This window comes from Epinephelus moara, chromosome 23, assembly GCF_006386435.1.
Source record: "Epinephelus moara isolate mb chromosome 23, YSFRI_EMoa_1.0, whole genome shotgun sequence".
NCBI classification, from domain to species: Eukaryota; Metazoa; Chordata; class Actinopteri; order Perciformes; family Serranidae; genus Epinephelus; species Epinephelus moara.
Genome location: NC_065528.1, coordinates 14,804,742 through 14,811,192, shown reverse-complemented (window position 1 = coordinate 14,811,192; position 6,451 = coordinate 14,804,742). Strand labels below are relative to the sequence as shown.

Genomic DNA, 6,451 nt, shown 5'->3' with positions numbered 1-6,451 from the left:
CCCTCACTCTTAAACAAGACCCTGAGATACTTGAACTCCCTCGCTTGAGGCACTATGGGGGCATGTAATCATGAGCCAGTAATTTGTATACAACCCACGTAAATGTGAAGGCTGCAATCATGTGACCGATGTGCTGACGGAGGGAAAGAAGGAAGTAGTAAAATACAAAAGTCCATGTAAGACGGCAGTTTGGTGTGATGGATGGGTCAAACATGTTCTTGTGCCATGTGAAACCAAGTGAGTAGTTATTTTAAGGTATATCGTCATGTTTTGTTAAGTTTGTAACAACGACACCCAACCATGTTTCTTTTCAGAAACCTAACCTACGTAACTTTACATTCCTGACCCTAGCCTCCTTTCCTAAACATGACCTACATAACTTTACATCAAATGTTATTTATTGTGTATGCTTCAAGACCTGAGTAACAAATTTAGTTCCCTCTTGTTTTGACCTGAACCAGGTGACGATGCTCAACCATGATTCTTTTCCTAAACCAAATCTGCCCTAATTCCTTTTTCCGCTAAGTTATTAGATATCATACGAACCACAGTATGTGCATTTTAGTAAGATATCATACCAACTGTTGTATGAGGATATGTTGGGCATTACCACCCCAGGAACTTTCCCAGGGGACCAAGAACCTTTATAGGAACTACACTTGCATTTGGACAGACAGAACCAGGGACTATGTTTAGTTCCTGTACGATGTCCGTGTCGTACTGCACTTTAGGGACGAGCCAGGTTTTGCAGAGACACTTCCCCAATCCTTAATGATGTTAAGGAGTGAAAGTGTTTTCTTGCCACCCTACACACACACTCACGCACTCACACACACACACACACACACACACACTCAACGCACTCACACACACACACACACACACACACACTCACTCACGCGAACACACACACACACACATTCAGAGAACTTGGAACAGAACCAAAGCCATCAGCATAATGGAGTCATAACAGAAAGCCATCAAACCGGAGAGCCCTTGGCTGTTTGGCTCTGCACACACATGTGCTTGTACACACACACACACACACCCACGCACGCACGGACGCACTTTCACACGCGCACACACACACACAACTACACACACACACACACACACACACGCACACACACACGCAACATAATTCAGGATACACTGTATTAGTTTAAAAATGTAAACTCAGGAGGTAAACTGTGTCCACTACAAAGTTCATGCCTCATTAACTGAGGACTTGTCTGTATGTCTGCCTCTGTGTGTGTGTGTGTGTGTGGGTGTGGGTGTGCGTGTGCGTGTGCGTGTGCGTGTGCGCGTGCGTGCGTGTGTGTGCAAGGGGGTGCCCAGTTGCGTGCTGGATGATTTTTGGCTCTTTGTGAAGACAGCTCATTTTGGCGCCAGCTCTTTCCTTGTGCGCAGTGGCACAGCTGGTGTAGAGCCCAGTGAGTGCGCGCACACACACACACTCACACATACATAAAACACATACTTCAAAATGCCAAACACCATCTAGCCTGCTTTATCTAGGCCACTGGTGAAATTACCACAGCAAGTATCTAAATGTCTTATACTCTCCTCTAGATTCTTTCTCTTTCTTTAGACTGTTTGTGTTTCCCTGCAATTAAACGCTCACAACAGTTTGTTTAATTATTATTAGCTATAAATTAAGCTCTTTGCTCCATTATTTGCCCACAGGGATCATTAAAATGACATCTAATCTAATCTAAATGACATCTCGACAGGTGAGGACATGTAGTTTAAGGGCATGTTGGATGTTAGCTCTACTGAAACCGTTCCAGGAACACTAAAAAGCAAATCTGAGTCGTTATTTCATTGATATGTACTTTCAGTTGACAAGTGTTGATTGGACAAGTTGCTTTTCTTCTCAACAAGCTGACGAGCCTCCGAGGCAATAATTCCTAGCTATATAAAAGTGTTTAAAAGTAAAAGTAACTCTGATGGTGTGAAGTAATGGAGACACTGGCACTGAGCTGATTTAACAGTCAGAGGTTTGACTGTTTTTTCTTTGGTATATTTGCCATAGAAGTAGTGATATTTGATTTAATTTTTTGGTATTGTTCTCCCCCAATCATGGATAGAGTCCTTATTACTGCCTGGCAGAGAACCAGGGGCCCTCAGTGTCAGGGTCCCCCTTGTCTTCACCTGCAAAATATCACTTAAATGAACGCCAAAGCTACCAGAAAGAAACTCAAAAAGACCACAGAGAGATGCAAAGGAACTGCAGAGACACAAATGTGCCGAAAATTGACACAAAATAACCACTAAAGTGGGAAAACAGCCATTAAGAGAAACAAAACGACCACAAAGAGATGCAAAAGAACTACAAAGAGACGCAACATGATCAAAAAGACACAAAATAACTTCAAAAAGAAACAAAACACCCACAACAAGATACAAAATGGCTACGAAGGAATGCAAAAGAACCACAAAAAGGGACAAAATGACTACAAAGAAACAAAAAAAAACCAACAGAAAATGGCACAAAATGACTTCAAAGAGACAAACAATTGCCTCAGAGACAAAAAATGACCAAAAAAGACACAAAATTACTGCGAAAAGAGGCAAAACAACCACGAAGAGTCACAAAACAATCAACAAAAGACACAAAATTACTACAAAAAGATGGGCAAAACAACCACCTAGAGATACAAAATTACTTCAAAGAGTCACAAAACAACTAAGAAGAGATAACAATTGCCCCAGAGACACAAAAAGATCAAAAAAGACACAAAATTACCCCAAAAAGATGCAAAACAACAAGGAGATGCAAAATCACTACACACAAAATTACAACAAAATGGTAGAAACACAACCACAAAGAGATACAAAATGACTACAAAGAAACACGAAACAACCAAAAAAGACAGAAAATGACCTCAAAGAGATAAACAATTGCCTCAGAGACACAATATAATCAAAAATGACACAAAATTACCACAAAAAGATGCAAAACGACTACAAAGAGCTATAAAATGACAACGAACAAACACAAAACACCCCAAAAAAGACAAAAAATAACTCCAAAGAGACAATCAATTGCCTCAGAGACAAAAAATGACCAAAAAAGACAAAATTACTACAAAAAGAGGCAAAACAACCACACATAAAACAACTAATAAAAGCCACAGAATTGCTACAAAGAGAAGGAAAAAACAACCACGCAGAGATACAAACTGTTCAAAGAGTCACAAAACAACTAAGAAGAGGTAACAATTGCCTCAGAGACACAAAAAGATAAAAAAAAATACCACAAAAAGATGCAAAACAACAACAAGGAGATGCTAAATGACTACACACAAAGGTACTACAAAAAGGTAGCAAAACAACCACAAAGAGATACACAATGCCTACAAAGAAACACAAAACAATCAAAAAGGAACACAAAAAGAAACACAAAATTACCAATGCAAAATGACAACACACAAAGTTAATCCAGTAAGGGTAGCAAAACAACCCTAAAGAGGTACAAAATGACTTAGAGTTAAAATTACTTTAAAAGAGGCAAAAACAACCCCAGAGAGATACAAAACAACCAACACAAGACACAAAATTACACGAAAAAGAAGGGCAAAACAACCAAACAGTGATACAAAATGACTTCAAAGAGATAAACAAGTGCCTCAGAGACACAAAATGACCAAAAGGACACCACAAAAAGATGTGAAGCAACCAATAAAGACACAAAATTACTACAAAAATGATAGCAAAACAACAACAAAAAGATGCAAAATGACAACAAAGAGCCACTTAACAGCCACAAAATTGCCTCAGAGACACAAAATGATCAAAAATGACACAAAATTACCACAAGAAGATGCAAAGCATCAACAACAAAAAGAGGAGGTAAAAACCACCACAAAAGTCTATGCGTCTTGCTCCTATGTAGGAGAGGTGGTGAGGTCCTTTGCAAGTCTTATAATATGCCCAAACATACATGGTGTTGGTTTAAGTACGACTATAAGAACTACAAACCCTTTCTACCAACATAAAACTGCTCATCACATCTGATTACAGTTCACACAGTGTGAAGAAATAAAACAACAGATATGATTTCCTGATAGTCCTGATAGTTCTGTATCACTTAAAGTTTTGTTTTGTTTTTTATTTCTGGGCGAGGTATCACTGACTTTGTCATTATGTTGATTTAAAGACTTTATGATGTGCACCGTATGTCTCATGGTTGTTGTCTTTGTTCAGTCCCTTATACATTTACATCCAAACATACACACATTTGTCTCTGTTCAATTTATTTAGTTTTATTGGCACACTCGTGGAGGATATATTGCCACAGTATCTCTCTCTCCGTTTCTCTCAGCTCATAGTATTTCTCCCTCCAGCTGCTCCATCTTTTTTATTCTTGCTCTGCCTCTCCCTCACAGAAAGCAGGGACCCCGGCAGGCTGCTCCCATTCAGCCCGAGGACGCCGATGATGTTTTAATTGTCACTTCTTGTTAAGGCGGCCGTGACATTCACGCGGGGACAGAGGGGAGGCGGTCGGCGTAATCAGAGGAAATGGAGAGAAAGACAGAGAGGGGAAGAGAGGGAGAGAGATGGCACCCATTCAGCTACTAAGAGTGGTATTTGGCTCTGAGCTGTGTGCCTCCTTCCCTCTCTTCCCTCTCTCTCACCCCGCCGGGGCATGATCTGATTTGACAAGCACAACGCTGTCATCTTGAGTTTGTCCAATTTGAAATTCTAATTAATGAACTCGGCGCCACTTTGTGTTTTTGTCGTTGTTGTTGTTGTGCTCTCCCTCTTCCTCTCCTTCCTTCTCAGGCCAGTTTGTCTTCTATTTGTCTTTTCTTTACCCTTCCTCCTTCCCTCACTCCTCCGGTCCTCTTCGGAGGCGGTGTGACTGCAGAGGCCGCCCTGGGTGAGACTGTGGTCTCACACCATAACAGATGATATCAGTGGCTTTGGGTCACGCAATTAGAATCAAACTGCGTGTGTGTGTGTTCTGTGAGTGTAGTGCGTTTATACGTATGTGTGTGTGTGTGTCTACTTGTCTCTGTTCTGTTTCTCTCAGAATCCCTAATGAGGGAGCAGAGAGAGGAGCGATGGCTGCTGATGCTGAAGGGCAGACGAGTGGTCAGTCTCTGTTTCCAGAACTTCACACATTCGCTGCACACTCAGAGGAGGAAGCCAAACTAATGTCCTTAACGCTTTGCACCTTGCATTCGAACACACCAGCATATGTCCAGCACAGCTCAAACCTCACACAACAAGAAACACCAGTGAACAAATTTGGATGGTGGAGAAATCAAAGAGCAAATACGTCTTTCTAGAGATGCAAACTGTTACACAAGGAGGAATTCATAAAGGCACAGAGACAAATGCAATGTGACCACAGTTTGGATCTCTGGAGATGCAGGTCCACTGTCAGTAGTGTGTGAAATACAGTACATTCCCAACCTTTGAGTGCTGCTGTTGGTGCCACTCAACTAAAGTCTATGGGTCATTCAGAGTCTTTAGAAACATCTGGAGCCCCTTGGTTGCATGTGACACGAGCCCAGTCACCAGGAGAAAATGTTGCTATTATACATTTCTACAAATCACAAATCCCTTACATTTTATATTTTATTTTAAGTATCATATCCACATTTCTAGAGGGATTTACTATATGAGCTGACTTTGTCATTGGGAGGTGGACAGCATGACACCTTGGCAAGATGCCTGCCAAACTGCAGACCACTGTTTGACACCAACAGGTAGGTCATTTTAGCAACTCATCGCTGTTTTTCCACCAGGGATAGTGGCCTGAAAAGTGGTTCTTTTAAAACGAGACATTGCTGCCTTTCCTGTCACAGTAATGCCACAAAAAGCAGGTGTTTTAAGCCAAAACACGATCTGTTCCTAGTGTTTTTTTGTGTCTAAATGAAGAACCGATGTATCCGCTATATAATAATGTACAAATGTTATGTAGGTTTGCAGAAATGTACAATGTCAGCATTTATTCTGGCAACTGAGTTCTCTCTCTTTCCCCCATTTCTACACTGTCCTCTGTGAAATAAAGGCATAGGAAATAAAAATGCAAAGTAATAGTAAAAAAACATGCAATTTTCACACATAAGACTAGATATCAAAATTAGATTCTCCTTGCTGTGGGACAATACTAATTAATTCACAATACCAGCAGCTACTATGTATATAAATGGGTGACAAATAGTAAAAAATAAAATAACAAAAGTGTCTCAGTGAGGTGTTGACCGACCCTGTCTCCGAGACATGAATGAGAACATGTTTTAAATTAACAAATCTTCAAATTGCAAAATGTTTTAACTGAATATATCAGCAAAACATTCACTGAGAAGTGCGTGCTTTTTTATTTACCCTATGATATCTGGTCCTAGCAGGTGTGAGCAGGGCCGCCCATGGGGGGGGGGGGGGGGGGGGGGGGGGTGGCCTATGGAAGCCCGCAATAATCATGTTCATCCTAAAT

At 40.9% G+C, this 6,451-nt stretch overlaps 1 protein-coding gene across 1 annotated transcript in view; it reads right to left on the bottom strand.

Annotated features, from left to right (window-relative positions):
- Positions 1-6,451, bottom strand: part of lrmp (lymphoid-restricted membrane protein) — a 79,642-nt gene that overhangs the window by 62,690 nt on the left and 10,501 nt on the right. The window lies entirely within an intron of this gene.